General features: G+C 42.4%; 1 protein-coding gene across 4 annotated transcripts in view; it reads left to right on the forward strand.

Annotated features, from left to right (window-relative positions):
- The window catches only part of TJP2 (tight junction protein 2), a 128,302-nt gene that overhangs the window by 57,371 nt on the left and 48,275 nt on the right, over positions 1-22,656 (forward strand). The gene's annotated exons all lie outside the window — the stretch shown is intronic.

Below are 22,656 nucleotides of genomic sequence, written 5' to 3' on the forward strand. Positions count from 1 at the left end.
ACAGAACTTCTTGAGAGTTCTTTTTCCTTCCTCTTCCTTTTCCCCTCCACCCTTCCCAGGGAAAGCTGAATCCTGGGAGCCTCCAGTACCCCCTCCCTTCCCTATGGAATCCTCTCCCAGGAGCCACGATGCCTGTAGCATGGGCACAGAAGGTAAGGCAGGCCTGTCACTAAGAGCTCTTTCTGGTTTGTTCTTCACCAGTGTACTGGAGACGGCCTCCTGGTGACTGTTGCAAGACCTCTTTCACTGTTACTGACTGACATGAAGTCGCTCTCCGGCAGCCACATTTCATAGATGCCTCAGGCACATGGGATTTTTTCTGCCTAACTTCAGGGAGAGCACTTCGCCTGCCTTGGTCGGGTCTGTTTAGTGTCTGGGTGAGTTTTAAGAGGGGAGAGAGATTTGTGGCATCTCAGACATGCATTGAAATTTTCCAGAAATGCAACTGGAAGCATTTGTGCTTTTCCTTCTGTTACTGTGAAGAGTCTAAAAACAGGCAACTGGCAATATGTTGAAATCAAGAGGTAATGAGTTCACTTTGAACATCAGTGTTTTTTCAGATTTTAATCAGAGGCCGAGAAGGAAATGGCAACCCACTCCAGTATTCTTGACTAGAGAATCTTGTGGATAGAGGAGCCTGGTGGTCGCACAGAGTTGGACATGACTGAAGCGATTTAGCATGCATGTGTGCATTGCAGAAGGAAATGACAACCCACTCCAGTGTTCTTGCCTGGAGAATCTCAGGGACAGAGGAGCCTGATGGGCTGCCATCTATGGGGTTGAACAGAGTTGGACACGACTGGAGCAACTTAGCAGCAGCAGTAGAAGCAGCAATACTTGATCAGCTTATAGTTCTTAAGTGTAGTTTGCAGATGTCTTTACTCAAGAGTTGGGAAGAGACAGGAAAGGTAGACTGAATTTACCAAAGAAGTGAGGTGAAAAATATTTGCCTGAAATTGAGGAAAATTTTCCTGTGGGAACGGTGGTCTCAAAAGCTTACTTACTCACAGTGAAGTTTTTTTCTATATTATTATTTTCATGTATTTTTAAAAATTGAAGTATAGCATATATAGTAATATATGCAGAAGTATAGTAATATATACAGAAGTGGGGAGCTTGATACTTTTTTTTTTTTAATTGTAGTAAAACACAGTAAGACCCACCATTTTAACCATTCTAAGTGTAAATTCAGTGGCATCTGCTTGTGCAGCCACCATCACTATCCAGTTACACAGCTGGCTGAACTTTTACATGAATGTATGCATTGTGTGATTGCCACCTGGATCAAAAAACAGAACTTTCCATCACTCTAGAAGGTTCTTCTTTCTTGCCACTTTCTTGACTGTTACCACCCCACCAACAAGGGAACCTCTCTTCTGACATCTCTTACCATCGTATAGCTTTGCTTCACTTTGATAGGATCTGTATAAATGAAATCAGCATTTGGTATCTGGTTTCTTTCCTCAGCATAACCTTTGTGTGGTTATGTGATTCAGTAGTTTTTTTTTTTCGCTCAATAATATATGCTTCACTTATATGAATTTCCCAGTTTGTTTATTCATTCTTTTGTTGATGGATATTTGGGTTGTTGTCAGGTTTTTGTTTTGTTTCTATTATGGGTAAAGCTGCTATGAAAGTCACCTAATACTTTGTTCTGTTGGCTTATGCACCCATTTCTCTTGTGTAAATTCCTAGGAGTAGAATTGCTAGGTCATGGGCTGGAGACATGCTTAACTTTGCTTTTGTGACTGCTGAAATCAGGCATACCTCGGTGTGAGTTCTTTTTGTCCTGAAACTTGCATGGCCTTAGGCAGTTTACTTTGCTCAGCTGTGAAATGGGCATCATATACCTCTGGGTCAGGGCTCAGTGAAGAAGACAGACGTTCTAGACCTTTCAAGGGGAAAGGGACTTAATGGAGGGAATTAGATGCCTACAGAACAAATGGCTGGAGGGATGAAAACCAAGGGCCCATCACTAGGTCTCTGATTTGCCTCCTAGAAAGTTAGAAAGCTACTTCTGCCCCGAGCCAGGGACCTCTTTGATTTTATCAGCCTCTGTAGCCAAGAGGAGGCTGAAACGATAGGGAGTTTGGAGGCGGCTGCAAAACTCAGGTCTGGGAAGTAAGTTTCTGCCTATGACTGCTGCTACAGGAAAAGAAAAAGGAAAACTAACGGCATCTGTTTCCCTTCATCCTTTAGATCATAAGTAAGTACTTGCACCTCATTGGTACCCTTTGGGCAAAGATATTGGGCCTTCTAGTCTCTGGGACTAGGGGAAGCTGAACAAGAAATTTCAGCAAACAAGAAATGGCATAGATGCCTCCTAGGGTTGCAATGGCAATTTCATTGCAGTGGTTATAATTTGCTTGTATTATCACTATTACCGAAGAACATGATGCCACAGTAGTCACAGGACTGCTTTTTGTAATCTGTGTTCAGAATTAGTACTTTGACTTTATAATCACCTGCTGGAGTGTGGATGCCACTGTTAAGTCATCCCAAAGTATTGTCTCTGAAGGGCCTGTGTTTCTCAACTGCTCTGTGATGGTTGATACTTTTCAGTATGAGTAAGCTTGAGGAGTTTTAATTTGCAGGCCTATAAATTAATACAGGCTGCAAAGTGACTTGGTTCTAAGAGCTGCTCTTTGATGTATAACTTTGTGAAACTTAATATTTCCTTTTAAAAAAAAAATGTATGTATGTATTTTTGGCTGCGCTGGGTCTTGGCTGCTGCCCGTGGGCTCTCTCTGGTGTGGTGTGCAGGCTGCCCGTGGGCTCTCTCTAGTGTGGAGTCTTGTTGGACTAGGAGTCAAACCTGTGTCCTGTACATTGGCAGGTGGATTCTTAACCAACCACTGAACCACCAGGGAAGTCCAAGAATTTTCTTTTTGAAGTCGTTTTGATTTATTAGTTTTTTTTTAATGTTTAAAGAATTTTATTGAAATACAGTTGATTTACAATGTTGTGTTAGTTTCAGATATACAGCAAAGCAACTCTGTTATACATGTAGATAAATATATATAGACATTTTAAGATATTTTCTTCCATTATAGGTTATTACAAGATACTGTAATATCCCTGTGCTATATAGTAGGCCCTTATTGGATATCTATTTTCTGTGTAGTAGTATGTTTTAATCCAAAACTCCTAACTTATCCCTCCCCCTGACTTGTTAGTTTTTAATAAAGTAAAAGGTGATATGTAAATCTGGTTTATAGATTGATGGGCTTCCTTGGTGGCTCAGATGATAAAGAATCCGTCTGCAGTGCAGGAGACCTGGGTTCGATCCCTGGGTTGGGAAGATCCCCTGAAGAGTCTGTCCCCTTTTCCTCCCTCTGTCTAACTTCTGTCTTTTGACAAGCTAAGTGAAAAGATTCAATCTTGATCCTGTTTTGTGCCTCATGTCTCATGCTGACAGCACGTGCTAGTCTATCAAAACATTTGGCAATAGTGTCTGTCCCACTTCTTATTTGCAAAATATGAGCTGTAAAGTGTTGCTCTTGAGACGTTTAAAAATCTTGACTTGGTTTTTGCAAAACCCTCCCTGTATAATGATGCCCCATGTGGAAAGAACTGAGTTTTTCTTCATTTAGAATGTGTGTGAATCTTCTCTCTCATTTAAAGAATTTTGCCTGTGACCCTGACTAATTAGGGACGTTACTCCTGTTGCTTTCAGGTGAGTAGCTAGAAACAGACTAGCCAAGTGATTTATTGATCCATATTTTATTTTAGGCTTAGATCTATAGTACTGCTTCTGAAGACTTGCAGAGAAATTTGACATGGTAAGGAAAGCAAATGTTCTAAGTGCCAAGATAAGCATGAGCAGTAACTTCATTTCAGCCACTGGTTTAGCAGAGCGAGCTGGCTCTGTGCAAAAGCTCACTTAAATTTGAATGTGCTAGAAATACACTGACAGAATCTCCTGTTTTATCTCTTTTTTCGCCTGACTTAGTCGACGAGGGCTAACAGTGGATGTCCAAACAGTTTACAGTTGCTAATACAATGCACAAAAGCTTGCTTTGTTTGGAGAGGAAAATAGAGCTGAAGGGGGGCTTCTTTAGGGCACTGACCTAATTTCACTCCTACTACAAAAATGATTGGTTTTAAACACATATGTATTTCTGATCCAGGTGTCTATATCTCAGCTAGTAGTGTTACAGCCTGAGGAAGGGTCGCTCAGTGCTGCTTTGTGTATTTTTACAAAGCAGCCTTATTTTTATTTGACAGTGTCCTTTAAACTTAAAACAAGAAGTCAAATTCTGGCATAAAATGATAATTCCACAAAAGGCAGGCAATTAAGAAAGGCAGCTGGCGTTGCATCATCACCCCTCTCAGTCCTTGAAACCTCCTCACATTTGAGAACTGGTTAGTCACCAGCTTTTTAAAGATAAAGTTCCCTGGGGGCTGTTCCTGTGTAAAATGTGGGGAAATAGAGCTGAGTTAAAAGTAAACTTAGTTCAGGCATTGCCAAATTTTCTGAATTTCTTAAATTTCATGTTTATGATTTACTTTGTATGTATCATGTTTATGATTTACGTTAGAAATCACATGTCAGCAATGTTTTTACTATCTATTATCCTAGAATATTTGCAGGCAGTATGTGCTGCCTTAAAGAATCTCTCTCGCTTATTAATAGAACCGAGGAGAATACACATGTCACTTGGGGGTTGGGGAAGGGAGGAAGCTCATTTGGCTTTGGTGTATTAATAAGCTCCAAGGAACAATGGCATTGCTGTTCTAAGTGGTCTTTAAGTGTGATTGAAGTGAAGTGAAGTGAAGTCGCTCAGTTGTGTCCGACTCTTTGCGACCCCGTGGACTGTAGCCCACCAGGCTCCTCCGTCCATGGGATTCTCCAGGCAAGAATATTGGAGTGGGTTGCCATTTCCTTCTCCAGGGGATCTTCCCAACCCAGGGATCGAACCCAGGTCTCCCACATTGCAGGCAGACCCTTTAACCTCTGAGCCACCAGGGAAGCCCCAGTGTGATTAGTTGGTAACATATAAATGTTGGCCCGATTGGATTATGTCCCAGTGATGAACTGTCTTGAGAAAATGACAGTCACTCACCTATCACTCCAGATAGTCACCAGACTTGTCCTTTCGGCTTTACATTTGGGATAATGATTTATGCAGTGAGGTGCCCTCGACACTGAGCTGATATTCTGCCTGTCTGCTGTCTGTCTGTCTCTTCTGTCTCTTCCAGCTTGGATATTGTCGGCTCCATCTGTGTAGTCTGCAACATGGATAGTTCATTTTCTCCGTGAGAGGCAACATAAGCTTTTTGATTGGGATGAGCTTTGTCAAAATGAATGCTTGGAAAACAGTGTCCTCAATATAAATGTCCTCAATTAGATGTAAACTTCATTGCTTGTGTTTATCCTTTTGGAAGAGCAGTGTGTTTTCTGAGAGGCCTGGGTTCTGCCTAGTGTTGGAAAGAGGGTCACTTTTAACACTGGGTGGGGGTGCAGTGATTGTGAGTTTTTGCGGGCAGGTCTGGTTCTTGGCATTACTACTCCAGGCATAGAATAGTTGCTCAGTAAATGAAGGACAGTGAAAGGAGGAGAATGGAGACAGTCCTAAAAAACTGAAATGAGATTGGTCTGGGTATGTATTCCCTTGCCTTGCTCACTGTGTTTCCCACTGGCCTCCCTCCCCCCCAAAACCATGCAGGTGGCTTGGAGACTGAAGCTGCAACATTCCATTTCATTATTGGATGAACAAATGTAAAATAGGCATTAATGGACTTTATAGAATGGCTCTGAGGCTCTGTCCTTGATTTCTGCAAACATGGGTATGTTGGGGGCTGGCTTACTAAAGTTCCACCCAAGTGTCCAGTAGAATTCCTCATGTCTCTGTAAAATACCTAATGGTCAGGGGACCCCAGGACACAAAGTAAGATGCAGGCAGACTTTTCTCTGGTGAAGTGAGAGAAGCCACACGGCTGGTGCAGTGTTAGTACAGTGTTAGATCTTGGTACCGGAGAAGGCAATGGCAACCCACTCCAGGAAAATCCGTCCTCCCACAGAGGAGCCTGGTAGGCTGCAGTCCATGGGGTCGAGAAGAGTCGGACATGACTGAGCGGCTTCACTTTCGCTTTTCACTTTGCTGCATTGGAGAAGGAAATGGCAACCCACTCCAGTGTTCTTGCCTGGAGAATCCCAGGGACGGGGGAGCCTGGTGGGCTGCCGTCTATGGGGTCGCACAGAGTTGGACACGACAGAAGCGACTTAGCAGCAGCAGCAGACCTTGGTACAGACCTCAGAGAATCCTCCCAACCAACTGGGGGTGGGTGTTAAAACTCGATTTTATAGGTGAGGATAATGAGGCTCAGAAATGTTAAGTAACAAACATGTCCAGTGTCGCATAGCTTGTGTGACAGGGAGGGAATTTGAGTCAAGGTCCATTTAATTTGAGACTTACAGGTGCTTTCAGCTCCCAGCTCTGCTTTCCAGAATCAGCTGAGCAGAGAAATAAGAGGGAGAAGCTAATGGCCTCTCTGTTGATTTGTAGGATTTTTTTCACATTATCACTGAAAGTATACAGAAAGTTTTCCTCCAGGGAGTCACAATGAAATAGCAATGTTTTTAAGAGTTGTTATCATTCTTCAATGACCCATATGTGTCCATTACTGTAGGAAGCCCCAAAGACGATAAGGTGAACAAGACAGTTTTATGGGGAAGTCGATTTTAGGCTACTAGTGAAAATCATAGTTTTGTTATAGAAATATTAAGACTCTCAGATGAGAGTGTCCGCTTTCTTCAAGTCCACAGCCTCCAGTTAGAAATAACTGTGTAATCCCATCCCACAGAAAACAACAGTTGTTGTTAATGTCAAGAAAAACTTGTTGGTGGCTACAAAGCATATGAGTTATAGAATTTGAAAGAATGTTCATCTTTGATATGCTGTGTTTGGGAACTTGCCTGTTAAGGATCAGAATTCCATTATTAGTTTCATCAGGATCAAAGTACATCTTTTAAATAACGCTAAGAGGTGTAGGTCACCAGGCAAGCACAGTTCAGTGGCAGGTAGGTCATCTTTTTGTGATATCTAGCTGAGACTGAAAGCATTGATATATAAAACTGAGAGATTGGGTTAAAGATAGAGAAGGAATTTTGTAGCCAGAACATTTGGCGATGGAGTGCTGGGGGGTTCGCCTTTGGAGGCTTTTGGGGTAAGAGGACGTTGAAAACCAGAGCAACAGCACAAGGGGTAGAAAGAGCTAGACAGGCTCCAAATGCAAACTTCGTTTCTCTCCTTTCCCCCTGGAGTCCTGTTAGGGGCATTTTTGTCATCCTCACAGCCTCACCACATGGCATTCTTCCCTGAGGACCCAGAATTGAGAAGTTCCATGAGCTTCCATAGACAGTCTAATAAGGCTGACATTGTTTGAAATGTTGGTTCTTGGTTCGAAGCTCAGCCATGACAAAAGCTGGATATATAATTCTGACCAGATTCTCTGGTGGGTGATGGAAACTTCTAGTGTTCGCATGTTCTCTTTAAAAAATCTCTTCTCCAGTGGCACTGGTCGTGGTCTGAAGGTGCCGCATGCTCATTGTCTTTTTGTGGGGGTACACAGGCAGCAGCCCAGCTTGAGAGCAGAACCAAAGTTTTCACTTCTGTGTGTTCAGCACGTTTCCTCACAGTGTCTTGCCCAATAAGTGTGTTGATAATGCTCCCACCTGTAGTTAATTATCCACTTGGATTATCTGAAGCAAGATTTTGATCTCAGGCCAACTTCCCATGTGGTATGTGATTGGAAATTGTTAACAAGTTCAGATTTTTGTTTAGGTAAAATATAACCAGAAGTTCCATTGCTACCGACACCAAGGGTAGTTCACTTTGAATTGACCTAACTTTGCAATTATGTATCCACTAAGACCTTGCATGTGTGTATGTGTGCTCAGCTGTGTTGGACTCTTTGTGGCCCCATGAAGGATAGCCCACCAGTCTCCTCTCTCCATGGAATTTTCTAGGCAAGAAGACTGGAGTGGGTTGCCATTTCCTACCCCAGGGGATCTTCCTGACCCAGGGATCAAACCCACGTCCCTTGTGTCTCCTGCATTGGCAAGTGGATTCTTTACCACTGCACCTCCTGGGAAGCCCCTATTCACTAAGAACTAACACCTTATTAATTAAAAAGAAACAAGAAAACAAAAGTATCCCCAAACAGTGACTAGATGGTGAGCCAGTTGAGAAGTTATGCCTGTAGACTTCCTCCACATTAAGAAGTAACTTAAGTAGAAGAAAATGTGGAGAAAGTACACGTCAAAGCGCATTGTAAGATGTGGAAAGGCTGTAACACTGAAATGTCCTTCAATGATAAAACGTTTCTGCCTGAGTTTTGGATGTTGTTATTTATGCTCTGGATTTCCAGCTTTGGGACCAATACTGTTTGTTGTATTTCTAAGTGGTTGGCTGTTTCATTTCTAAACAATTCATTCTTTTCTGGGGGATGGAAGGGACTTCAAAGATACAATAAACCATCACCATGGTCAAAGTTGTGAAGAAATGTTGCACAGAAGAGGAATTAATGTTGTTCTTTGGGTTTGGAAAAACTTGGGGCTGCCAGATCAGTGACTGACACCCCAGTTCAGTACGCATTCACCGCCATTGTTCTCCAGACTGTTCCAACCCTTTCTACATCCTAAAAAAAAAAGGCATCCTCTGAGGGTGGGGACTGTTGTTCTATGTTGATAGGCCTTTGTTTTCAAAGCCTGAGTCACTGTAGATACTTAAATGCTGAATGACTAAATGAGGTCTTAAAGAAAAATCTTTTATTAAATGTATACCATATCGCCTTTTTTAGAGTGAGATTTAGTTAATAGAGGAAGTATCCCCTCGTTTGTGTGACACTTTACAGTTTGTATAAACTTCCATGTAAAATTCTCAGTTGATCTTCTAAGAACCCTGTAAGGTGGGTTCTATTACCTGAGCTGTGCAGCGAGCTTAGAGGTTTTACAGCTGGTTAGTGACAAACCAGGGGCTCATCTGTTGACAAACTGGAACAGCTGGAGAGAGCTCCAGAGTGTTGTCTGGCCCCCAGCCTCCAGGGAAGCAGAAGCCTGAGTCTTCTTGGCAAATGTCGTAGAAGTCCTTACCTAAATTTCCTTATCTATTTATTTTGGCCTTATCGCGTGGTGGCTTTGAGATCTTAGTCCCCCACCAGGAATTGAACCCTGGGCTCCCAGCAGTGAAAGCACTGAGTCCTAACCACTGGACCGCCAGGGAACTCCCCAGTGAAGCACTCCTGATAGTGCATTTTGTTCCCATGGTCCTTTGGCTCTTTCCACATCTGTATCCGTTTCTCAGACTGCCCAGTAAACATTCCTGTTGCAGGCCCTGATAGCAGTTTTTTGCCCACTCCTAAGTTATGTACTTGCAAAGGTGACTTTGGAATTTGGCTTAGAAATGGTGGTTTGATTTAAACTTTCCTCACAGTAGAAGGGGGATCTTGACTGGGGCTTAAACCCTAGGGTAAGCCCTCAGCCTTACTGCTCTGAGAAGGCCACTACTGCCCCAGACTGAAACCCCGGAATTCAGGGCAGCCCTCTCTTTCTTCGACCTTCCCACCTCTTGTATTCAGTAACCCTCTGTGGCTGTCAACCTCAGCTTAGACTTCTTTCCTGCTTCTCAGGAAAAAGAGGAGTCTGGTCTCAAATATATAAAAATACAAATCCACTCGTGCCCTTGACCCACCTCAGACTTTTAGTTACTTTTTTCATGCACGAGACTAGGATGCTTACTGAGAGCCAGGTTCCCCCATCGACCTCCCCCTCTATGTCCCAGCTGTGATGGTTTCTTGCTGTGTCCTCTCTCAGTGGATTGAAGTCCCTATTTCCACGGGGTCACTAAAAAGGAAAGCCTTCCCTGATCTCCCTGGAGAGGCCAGCTCCTCCTGTTCTAGACCTTTCCGTACTTTCCCTTCATGGCGTGTGTCACAGTTTTAGTTCTATAGTTGCTGACAGACTCCTTGATTTACAGCTGAGCCCCCGTCAGCCTGTAAGCTCCATGAAGGCAGGATTTTGTTTATTTTTCTCACTGTTTAATCTCTAGTGCTCAGTACAAAGCCTGGCATGGAAAAGGTGTTTAATAAACATTTATTGGGTGAATCAACAAATGGATTCCACCTTCTGTGTGAAACTTCAATTCCAATAACTCTTATTCCTAGAAATTATATTTCAGCAATTCGGTCCAGTGATTAACAGTGAGAAAGTGCTGTCTTCTACCTTCCACATGGTTTAACTTGCTCTGACTACCCCACAACCAGAACAGGGTCAAAAACCTCGTAAGGTGTCAGCTGACTGTAACATGCTCTAGTGGTTTGGTTTTGTTTTTGGCTGCCCCAAGTGGCATGCAGGTTCTTAGTTCCCTGACCTGGGATCGAACCCATGCCCCCTGGAGTCCGTCTACTGTTTTGTTTTTTCCCCAAACTTTAAACTTTTTATTTTGTATTAGGGTGTAGCTGATTAACAGTGTGATGATTGTTTCAGGTGAACAGTGAGGAGATACTCAGCCACACATATACATGCATCCATTCTCCCCCAAACCCCACTCCCAACCGGGCTGGCACATAACACTGAGCCGAGTTCCATGTGTTATACAATAGATTCCAGTGTTTTTTTTTTTTTTAAATAGTATATGTATGACAACTAAACGTGTAAAAGTGTAATTTTTTTCCATCTCTCCTTTTTCATGTCTGCATCATTGCGCCACCTAGTGGGTTACGTCTGTTACTATGCGGTAGCCTTGCCGATTTCCTGATAAACAAATTCCATGATAGGGTAGCAAATGTTGGGTGCCTTCTTATGCTTAAAGATTACATACAGTTTCTGCCAATAATTTATGTTACTAGGCATAGACAAGTTTTTTGAGAGGAGCTCAACATTGTTTAATTCAGAATTTAAAAAATAATACTGACCTATGTCTGAAATTTCCCATGTCACCAGTAAAGGAAAATAGAATGTAGGGGGGGTATTGTACATATTCTTATGGACTGTCCATTTAACTCAATTTATATAATAATGCCATGAAAGATACTAGATCAAAGAAGGTTGTCTCCTTCTAAGTTTAGCAATAAGGCTGTTCTAAACATCTGAACTTTTTCTCTCAGTTTTGTCATGAGAAAAAAGAAGGCTAACTGTTTTGATAAAACTTGCTTCAGTTTCATCTCTTCTGTTTTATTATTAAGTCAAAATCATTATTAAGGCTTGCTGATGTGTACTTTGATTATTTTTAATAGTTTGGCTTGAGCTCCCACCTTTCATTGGTTTGGGAGCTGGATGCAGGAAACCTCACCTTTCCCCTTCCTGTCTCTGGTCTTTGCTGTCCCCTCCCGTTAATGGAGTGTTTTCTTCAACAATCGGATGGATCTTTGTTTTCCTCCATTGATTCTCTGAGATGGTGCACACTCATCGTGATGAATGTACCGTGCAAGTATACATTCCATTGTCAAGTTTATATCTAAAATGTACAAGTATACAATTCAACAAGAGAACAAACCAATCGAAAAATGGGCAGAAGACCTAAATATACATTTCTCCAAAGAAGACATACAGATGGCCAAGAGGCACATGAAAAGATGCTCAACATTGCTAATTATTAGAGAAATGGAAGTCAAAACTACAATGAGGTGCCACCTCACACCAGTCAGAATGGCCATCATTAAAAAGTCTACAGATAACAAATGGTAGAGAGGATATGGAGAAAAGGGAATCCTCTTATACCGTTGGTGGGAATGTGAAGTGATACAGCCACCATGGAGAAGAGTATGGAGGTTCCTTAAAAAAACAAAAATATAACTACCATATGATCTAGCAGTTCTACTCCTGGGCATATATCCAGACAAAACTCTAGTTCAAAAAGATACATGTTAAAAAAAAAAAAAAAGATACATGTACTCCTGTGTTCATAGCAGCGCTATTCACAACAGTCAAGACATGGAAACAACCTAAATATCCATGAATGGATGAAGAAGATTTGGTACATACACACAATAGAATACTACTCAGCCATAAAAAGAACAAAATAATGCCATTTGCAGCAACATGGATGCAATTAAAGATTAAGTAAAGTCAGAAAGAGAAGGGCCCAAAGAAAGGCAATGCCAAAGAATGTTCAAACTACCACACAATTGCATTCATCTCACACACTAGCAAAGTAATGCTCAAAATGTTCAAGCTGGATTTAGAAATGGCAGAGGAAGCAGAGATCAAATTGCCAACATCCATTGGATCATCAAAAAGGCAAGAAAGTTGCAGGAAAACATCTACTTCTGCTTTATTGACTACACCAAAGCCTCTGACTGTGTGGATCACAACAGACTGTGGAAAACGAAAGAGATGGGAATACCAGGCCACCATACTTGCCTCTTGAGAAATCTGTATGCAGGTCAGAAAGCAACAGTTAGAACTGGACATGGAACAACAGACTGGTTCCAAATCAGGAAAGGAGTACGTCAAGGCTATATATTGTCACCCTGCTTATTTAACTTATATGCAGAATACATCATGAGAAATGTTGGGCACAAGCTGGAATCAAGATTGTCAGGAGAAATATCAATAACCTCAGATATGCAGATGACACCACTCTTATGGCAGAAAGCAAAGAAGAACTAGAGTCTCTTAATGAAAGTGAAAGAGGAGAGTGAAAAAGTTGGCTTCAGACTCAACATTCAGAAAAGTAAGATCATGGCATCCGGTCCCATCACTTCATGGCAAATAGATAGGGAAACAATGGAAACAGTGACAGACTTTATTTTGTTGGACTCCAGAGTCACTGCAGATGGTGACTGTGGCCATGAAATTAAAAAAACATTTCCTCCTTGGAAGAAAAGTTATGACCAACATAGATAGCATATTAAAAAGCAGAGACATTACTTTGCCAACAAAGGTCCATCTAGTCAAAGCTATGGTTTTTCCAGTAGTCATGTATGGATGTGAGAGTTGGACTATAAAGAAAGCTGAGCGCTGAAGAATTGATTTTTTTTCAACTGTGGTGTTGGAGAAGACTCTTTAGAGTCCCTTAGACTGCAAGGAGACCCAACCAGTCCATTCTAAAGGAAATCAGTCTTGAATATTCATTGGAAGGACTGATGTTGAAGCTGAAACGCCAATAGTTTGGGCGCCTGATGTGAAGAACTGACTCATTGGAAAAGACCCTGATTCTGGGAAAGATTGAAGGCAGGAGGAGAAGGGGATGATAGAGGATGGGATGGTTGGATGGCATCACCGACTTAATCCATGGACATGAGTTTGAGTAAGCTTGGGGAGTTAGTGATGGACAGGGAGGCCTGGTGTGCAGCAGTCCATGGGGTTGCAAAGAGTCGGACCCGACTGAGCTACTGACTAAACTGAAGAAAGAGAAAGACGAGTACCGTATGATGTCACTTATATGTGGAATCTAAAATATGCCACAAATGAACCTATCTATGAAACAGAAACATAGACATAAAGAACAGACTGGTGGTTGCCAAGGGGGAGGGGGTTAATGGAGGGATTGATGAGAGGTTGCGGTTAGCAGATGTAAGCTTATATATATAGAATAGATAAACAAGGTTCTACTTAGAGAACTATGTTCAATATCCTATGATAAATCATAATGAAAAGGAATGTTTTAAAAAATACATATGTATAACTGAACCACTTTGCTGTACAGCAGTAATTAACACAACATCGTAAGTCAACTTTACTTCAATTTTAAAAATAAAAATGTATAAGAAGTACTTAGGCAGTTGAAGCCATAAATTGTAAAGTTTTAAATCTCATCCATAGATAATGGCTTAATAGAAAATTATTGTGTCTCTTACTGAGAGCTGGTTGAATTAGTGTTTTTGAAGGGTCATTTGCAAAGTTTTACTGATGTGCCTACAGAAAGAGTTCAGAATATTTTTTCTCCACGATCTCTTCTTCGTTTTTGCAGAAAAGTTTACCAAAAGAATACCAGAAAAATCTTCAAAGTATGAAAACAAGCACTGCTTCTGTAAATAAGCAGTGTTTTGTCCTCAAAATAGCATTTGACTCATCTTAATAGTGCTGTAAATTGCTAGAATTTAAGTTATTACACATGAAAAGACTTAGAAATGAGCATGTTCTTTAATTCAGAAATACCACAAATTATGGGGGAGGGGCTACATAACAAGAATGTTAACTATAGTATTTGTTATAGTAGCAAAAAATTGGTTACTAGGGATATGGCTAATTATTTGGTAAGCATGACTATTTACAAATTTAAGTTAAACATTTGGTTCCTTAATTTCATTTTGGGTGCTCAGTAGATGCAAGTAGCTAATGGTTTTCATGACAGCTCTGCTAGCATGACACAAAGTTCTCTTGGGAACACTTGAGTGTGCGTCTTTAATGTGCATACTGATCACATGGGGGCTCTTGTTAAAATGCATATTCTTATCAATAGGTCCAAGGTAGGGTTTGAGATTCTGCTTCCAGGTGTTGGCAATACAGTATCGAAATGGGAGGTTCTTTAAGTTCCTGTGCTCATTCCCTGATTCTCATAGGAAAGGCCTGTCTTTGAGGTGCAGGTCTCTGTAGGTTTCCTAACTTGCTGGGGATTAGCCAGGCACACTGATACATGGTGGAAGCACCCTGTGTGAGCTGCCCTCTGATGGTGCCTTGAGACAGGGAGTGACAGTTGACCTTGGGTATTTAGTACAGGGCCAATCCTGCCGGCAGGATTTAGCTGAGCACTCTAATTGGTTTCCTAGCCTACCTTTTGACAGAGCAGTTTATAATTTTCTTTATCTTGGTACCAGCATGGGTGGTGGTTTGTATGTGTGTTTATTTTTTTAAAGTGAGGCTGTGTTTTAAGGTTATACAGGCTTAGTCAGATTTAAAATCATAGAGTAGACAGGACTGTGACTGTGTTGCCAAATTAGCTCTTCCTTTTTTGGCTTATTAATGGCTTCTTTGTGATTACAAATAAGAATGGCCTGTTAAATTGTAATTATAATTTATAGCTTAGTATCCAGAACTATGACCATAGAGGTATTAAGTGTAATTATCTGCTGATGGTATTGTTATTTTTTGCCTCATATCTTATTAAAATTGGACTCATACAGATCTGGATTCAGATAGCGACCATTCACCTGCTAGCTGTGGGGTTATGTGCAAGTTAATTAATACCTCAGGAGATGTATATATACATATACATATATATGTGTATATGTGGCTTTCCAGGTGGCACACTGGTAAAGAATCCACCTGCCAGTGCAGGAGATGCAGGTTCAGTTCCTGGGTTGGGAATATACCCTGGAGTAGGAATACTGGAGTAGGATACCAGAATGGGTTGCTATTTCCTATGTATGTGTACGTGTGTGTGTGTGTGTGTGTGTGTGTGTGTATATATATTGCATTTCCCTGATGACTTAAGTTATAGAGCATCTTTTCATATGTTTATTTACCATATATATCAATAACCTCAGATATGCAGATGACACCACCCTTATGACTGAAAGTGAAGAAGAACTAAAGAGCCTCTTGATGAAAGTGAAAGAGGAGAGTGAAAAAGTTGGCTTCAGACTCAACATTCAGAAAACTAAGATCATGGCATCTGGTCCCATCACTTCATGGCAAACAGATGGGGAAACAATGGAAACAGTGACAGACTTTATTTTGCTGGGCTCCAAAGTCACTGCAGATGGTGATTGCAGCCATGAAATTAAAAGACATTTGCTCCTTGGAAGAAAAGTTATGACCAACATAGCATATTAAAAAGCAGAGACATTACTTTGCCAGCAAAGGTCTGTCTAGTCAAAGCAAAGATCTGTCTAGTCAAAGCTATGGTTTTTCCAGTAGTCATGTATGGATGTGAGAGTTTGACTATAAAGAAAGCTGAGCACCGAAGGATTGACGTTTTTGAACTGTAGTGTTGGAGAAGACTCTTGACAGTCCCCTGGACAGCAAGGAGATCCAACCAGTCCATCCTAAAGGAAATCAGTCCTGAGTATTCTTTGGAAGGACTGATGCTGAAGCTGAAACTCCAATACTTTGGCCACCTGATGCGAAGAACTGACTCATTGGAAAAGACCTTGATGCTGGGAAAGACTGAAGGCAGGAGGAGTAGGGGACGACAGAGGATGAGATGGTTGGATGGCATCACTGACCGAGTGGACATGAATTTGAGTAAGCTTGGGGAGTTAGTGATGGACAGGGAGGCCTGGCTTGCTACAGTCCATGGGGTTGCAAAGAGTCGAACACGACTGAGCGATTGAACTGAACAGAACTTATTGCATATATATCTTCTCTCTGTTGAGGTCTTTGGCCCATTTTTTTTAGTCCAGTAGTTTTCTTATTGTTGAATTTTAGGAGTTCTTTGTATATTTTGGAGAACAGTCCTTTATCAGATGTAATTTTTGCAAATATTTTCTCCCACTCGGTGGTTTGTCTTCTTCTTCTCTTGACATTGCCTTTCACAGAGCAGAAGTTTTTTATTTTAATGAAGTTCAGCTTTTCAATTCCTTGTTTTGTGGATCATCAGGACTTCTGTTTTCATATGTTAATAAAGGGAGAAATTGTGTAGAGTTTTTGGAATGATTACTGGGCAACAGCCATAAAGCATTCAGCACAGTGTCTGGCACATTGTAACATTCAGTTAATGATGATATATATCAGGCCCCTCATTTAAGCATGTGTTTGCAAGGGCACAGTCATTAGGGAACCTATACATAACTAGTTATTGGAAGAACCAGAAATAAAATAAAGTCCAGCCCAGTGCCCTTCGTGCACCCTCTTCTCAGCAAGTCACTGTGGATGAGTTACTGAGCCAGGTTGACTGAACCCAGGCCAACTGCTTGAAAGTGACTCTCATGCTTGTTAAGATGTTCTGAGTTGTCAGAGTGATGGGATCCATTGCCGGTCCGGTGTCCAAGCACCACCAGCCATGTTTTTGGGGTGGGTTGTTTGTTTGCATGCCTGAGATCACTCGTCACTCATGGGTAGGTTCTGAAAGTCACAGAGGCTGTACAGTGGAAAGGATACAGGCGTGCTAGCCATGCTGACGTAGGGTAGAATCTGTCTTCTGCTACCTTGAACTTGTATGACCTCAGACAAGTTACTTTGTCTGACTTCAGTCTTTTCTGTAAAATGAGTCCAATAATTATGATAATGATGATAGTTGAAAATGACAGAGCATTTGCTGTTGGGGGGGCATCACCCTGAATTCTGGATATAAGTAATCTGATTACATTCTCACAACAACCCTAGCGGAGTAGGTCTTGTAACTCCCCTTGCTTTGCAGGTGGGGGAAACTGAAGCATGGAGAAGTTAAGTAATGGAAGTGGTAGAACAAGGATTAGCATCCCCACTTTCTGGGAATTCCCTGGGGGTCCAGTGGTTAGGACTCGGTGCGCTCATGAGTGAGGGCCCGAGATTTAATCCCTGGTTGGGAACCAAGATCCTACAAACCGTGTGGTACAGCCAAAAAATAAAAAAAAGGATCCTCACTTTTTGATTGCAGAATCCATGGTGCATTTTTTTAAGTCTTAAAAAAAAGAAGAAGCTTTATTGAGATACAGTTCACATATCAAAATAAAAAAGTGCAATTCAGCGGGTTTTGGTATATTTACGGAGTTGTGTAACCAACACCATATCAGTTTGAGAGCATTTTTATCACCTCGTAAAGGAAACTCCATACCCATTTAGCAAGTTACTCCCCACTTTTACCGATATTCCCCTGTTCCTAGGCAACCACTAATCTACATGTGATCTCTGTGGATTTGCCTCTTCTGGACAGTTTACATAAATGGAATCATAATATTTTGTGATTCTGCAAAATATAATGCATCTGGCTTCTTTTGCTAATAATGTTTTTAAGGTTTATCCTTATAGCATGTATTTTTATGTCTTTCCTTATTAGCCTGAATAATAATCCGTTGTATTCATATACTGCATTTTGTTTACACACTTACAGTTGATGGACATTTGGGTGGTTTCCACATTTTTGCTACGATAAATAATGCCACTGTGAACATCTGTGTACAGGTGTTTGTGTGGACATACATTTTCATTTCCCTTGGGTTCCATGATGTGTTCTTAGTTAATCATACTGTGGTCTTCTGGGGAAAAGAACAGGTTCTTAAACGGGAGTGGTCACCTTATATTGCTGCTGCAGAATTATGGTGGGGACCTTAATGGAGAGTGTTAATTGTGTGATGAGCACTGGGTGAAGCTCTTTATAAGCATTTCTCCGTTCAGTCCTCACAACAATTATAAAGGGTAGGGATTTTGAGCCCATTTTGTAGATGAAGCAACTGAGCCTCAGCAAAGGAGCTGCTCCAGCTCATGGAGCTTGTCAGGTGTGTGGGAGCTGAGCTTGGACCCTGGCATGTGCAGCAAGGGAGCTGCTCCAGCTCGTGGAGCTTGTCAGGTGTGTGGGAGCTGAGCTTGGACCCTGGCATGTGCAGGGCTGTAGAGGGCTGTTCCCACTATGTTTTGTGGCCGTGTTTATCAGAGGCATTTATGACCATCCCACCTCCTCCTTGAAAGTTTACTGGCCTGGTATTTACTGTGTTTTTGTGGGAGTTTGCTTCAATTCGCCCTGTCAAACAGATGAGGAGATCCTTGTTTTTACCAACTGGCAGTGGAATTGAGTGGGTGCCCAAGGTCCTGGGTCGGTTGGGAGGGGCAGAGTCTTGGCTGGAAGTGTCGTCTTGGAGCCTGGGTTCATTGCTTTTTGCATTTCAGCACAACGGCTTTTGAAATGCACCTCTAGGCAAATTGTTGTCCTCTCTCTGTTCTTTATTATTTACTTAAATATGCGCTGAAACTTTACCTTAGGTAAACAAAACGTGATGGGTTAAAATAACAACAGCAGCAAAACCCTCATAACTCCGGTACCCATCAGCAGTAGGTCTGGAATCTAGTCCTGGGAACTGTTGAGCTATCGAGAATCCCTCTTTAAACTGCTGTGTGTAGGTTTTTTTGCTCACCCTGGTCACACTCAGCTGTGTCCGTTGTGAGTTGTGTGCTGTGAGCACACTGAGTACACTATTTGTCACTGTTCCCCGTCAGCGTGCACCTTAGTGAGTTGTGAAGGGAGGGTAAAGAGCTGGTGATGATCTTGTTATCATCAAGAACGTGAAATGCTTATGGAATCAACTATGAGAGACTTAAAAAAAAAAAAAAGAATTACATAAGGGTTTGTTTAACTCACTGCTGACTTGGTTACTGCTACTGGAAGGGTTTAGCTTTGAAGAGACACAGGCAAGTGCCTGGAAGCCAAAATCTTGGTTTATAATTTAAAAAGAGCAAGAGTGAAGCTCATTTTCAAACTTTTCTGGGAAAAAAGAGTTTCTATAGGTTGTGGGCATCTGAAAAACTCCACAGAGCGCTGTGAGCAAGGTACCTGCTGGTGTTGATAGCTTCCTTCTGTTCCAGTTCTCACACTCATCTTGTCTCCTATTTCTGGGGTGGGTGTGTGTTTTAAGACTCCCAAGCTGTAGATTAAGTTATTTAACACCTCTGTTCCATGCTGGGAGTGTAGCATCCAGTGCTTACTTCCCAGCTACACCAAGTGCCTCTCCACATTGTCTTGGACACACCTTACAGGTTATCCCTCCTGCTCTGCCTGTGGCCCCCTCCCCGGATATCCACCCACCCACAGGTCAGTCATCTTACAGCTCTGGGGTACACAGCTGTCCACCCTGGACCTCTCATCGCCGTTTCATGACATGCACCCACGCCATCAGTTCCGCATTGTATACACCTGCCCTTCCCTCGGAGATCACCCTGCTCCAGCCCCATGTGGCCTTTTTTTTCATGATTATAAGCTTGTTTTTCACCTCGTGGCCTTTGCGTCTACTGCTCCCTCTACTTGGAGAGAGGTCCAGGTTTTCTTAGGATTCCTTCTTTCCAGTGTCACATCCCATGGCAGTTACTGCTACTAGAGATTATATGTTTACTTGTCTGTTGTCTGTTTTCTCTGTTAAAATCCTTCCTGTGTGGGGAGAACTGATTCGTGTACCCCCAGCAGTGTCTGAGATGTCCTAGCTTCCTGAGTATTTGTTGAGTTTATGAGCCTTGTCTATCCATCTACTGTTGTAGTTGGACTGCATTGGGATTACTGTTTACATGTCCTGGTTCCCCCCTGTACTGTCACTGCCTGAGGGTAATGATGTAGGATGATTTTTCTTTTATCCACAGGGTGGGTGCTAATTGCTCAGTAGATGTTTTTCAAATATGTGACTATGGATCTTGGGAGAGGTAAATCCCTAAACTCTTGGTCTTCTCATGGAGGCAGCTGTCCACCGCCAAATGTCCTTTAGATGCCACTGATAGAACATCTGCTCGTCAGAACAGGCTGCAGTGGTTCTGATGGCCTTTTCACCAGTGGCCCTCTGCCTTTCTTTTTCAGGGTCTGTGCCCTCTGCTGCTCTTTGGGTCCTGCACAATCCAGCGCACATGTGTTCAGTTGTGTTTGACTCTTTGCGACCCCATGGACTGTAGCCCGCCAGGATTTGTCCCTGGGATTTCCCAGGCAAGAATACCAGAGTGGGTTGCTATTTCCTTCTCTAGAGGAAATCTTCCCGACCCGTGGATCCAACCCACAACTCCTGCATTGGCAGGCAGATTCTTTACCACTGAACCACTTTGTAAACCCTGCACAACTGACCCCCACCCCCAGTTGTATTCATTCGTCAGACCTCATCTCAGTGGCCTTGTTTATGGGAAATAGCTCCTATTCCCCAGTCATCCAATGAGATCAGGTGCTAGCTCCTGTCAAACTTCCTGAAGACAGTGCTATATATGGTTTGATCCTCATTTGAACATCAGGATCTGGCATGTTGCGCTTGGTAAACGTTTGTTGAATGAGTGAGTAAAGAATTAATATGAAAGTATATACACTACTATATGTAAAATAGATAGCCAATGGAAAATGGCTGTAATACTCAGGGAGTTCAAACTGGTGCTCTGTGACAACCTAGAGGGGTAGAATGGGGTGGGAGGTGGGAGGGAGGTACAAGAGGGAGGGGACATATGTATGCCTAAGGCTGATTCATGCTGAGGTATGGCAGAAACCAACACAATATTGTAAAGCAATTATCCTTCAATTAAAAATAGATTTTAAAAAATTAGTATATTTACATACCCATGTTCATAGCGGCAGTATTCACAATTCAAGAGGTAATAGTAACCCAAGTGTCCATTGATGGATGAATAAATAAAATATGGCATACCACATACAATGGAATATTAGCCTTAAAAAGGAAGGACAATCTGGCACATGTAGCAAGGATTAACCTTAAGGACATTATGCTAAATGAAATAACCCAGAACCAAAAAAGCCAAATACTATATGATTCCACTTGCATGAGATATTCAAAATAGTTACGTTCATGGAAACAGAAAGAATAGTGATTGTGAGGGGCTGAGAGGAGGAGGAATGAGTTGTTGTTGAAAGGGTCTAGAGTTTCAGTTTTGCAAGATGAGAAAGTATTGGAGATTGGCTGCGTAACAATATCAACAGACCTAACACTACTGAATTGAATACTTAGAAGTGGTTAAGATGGTACATTTTATGTTACGCAGTGTTTTTGTTGTTGTTGTTTTGCTAAGTTGTGTCCATGTTGTTTTGCTGCAGTCATCTCTGACTCTTTGTGACCCTATGGACTGTAGCCCTCCAGGTTCCTCTGTCCATGGGATTCTCCAGGCAAGAATACTGGAGTGGGGATCTTCCCAACCCAGGGATTGAACCCACATCTCTTATGTTTCCTGCATAATTAAAAAAAAGAGTGAGTGATGGCAGAAACTGTAAGTTCTGGAAATCATTGAAGAAAAATCTGGAATTGTTAACTTGTAGAATGCCAGTGACTTCTAGGTAATGTTCATACATTTAAGGGAAAGAAGTATTTATTTCCTCATCAGGGCAGCAGGAGTGTTTTCCTGAGGATGGTCACAGGAAAGGAGCAAGCTGCTTTGTGCCCTCCATCCATGCTCCTCTGTGCCTGGGGCCTGGGCTGAGCCTTGCTGGTGTGGGGCGCCTGCACACCCTGCACACCCGGGGTCGAGTCCTGGGCATCTGCTCAGCTCCCAAGGTCCCACTTCAGTAGGGTTCCTTTGTCTTCCGTGCCCTCTCAGTGTAAGATTTGAAACAAACTTTCATTCATTTCTGATCCCGTTTTGCTGGCCCAGCACTTCTGAAGCACCTACTCTTACGGAGTCCAAGGGAAGGCCCTGAACACTTTAGAGAGCCCATTCAGCATGTGCGCTTTGCGCTTTGTAGGGAGAGGTTGCTGCGTTCCAGGCTGACACTGGCCCTCTGAGGTGTAGGTATATTTTCCTCATTTAGTTATGTTATCCCAGGCCCCACAGCTCGGTGACAGGACAGAGATGGCCCCCAGATTGTCCTTGCCTGTGCGTCAAGTTGCTCCTTATCCAGTATTCTTGCCTGGAAAATCCCATGGACAGAGACGGCTGGTGGGCTACATAGGGTTAGGGTTAGGGTTACAGTCCACGGGGTCACAAAGTGTCAGACACGATGGAGCACACAGCCTCAAACAATGTAGAGGGCACGCTTCTCCTTGCAGCCAGCTCAGTCTGGCCCATTGGTGTAACATACAATATACGGTGACAAGGACCACCACTCCGCAAGACCATGCTTCCAAAATCCCAACCTAGCTCCCAAACCCCCAGCATCCCATACAGGCTTT

Source organism: Bos indicus x Bos taurus, chromosome 8, assembly GCF_003369695.1.
Source record: "Bos indicus x Bos taurus breed Angus x Brahman F1 hybrid chromosome 8, Bos_hybrid_MaternalHap_v2.0, whole genome shotgun sequence".
NCBI lineage: Eukaryota > Metazoa > Chordata > Mammalia > Artiodactyla > Bovidae > Bos > Bos indicus x Bos taurus.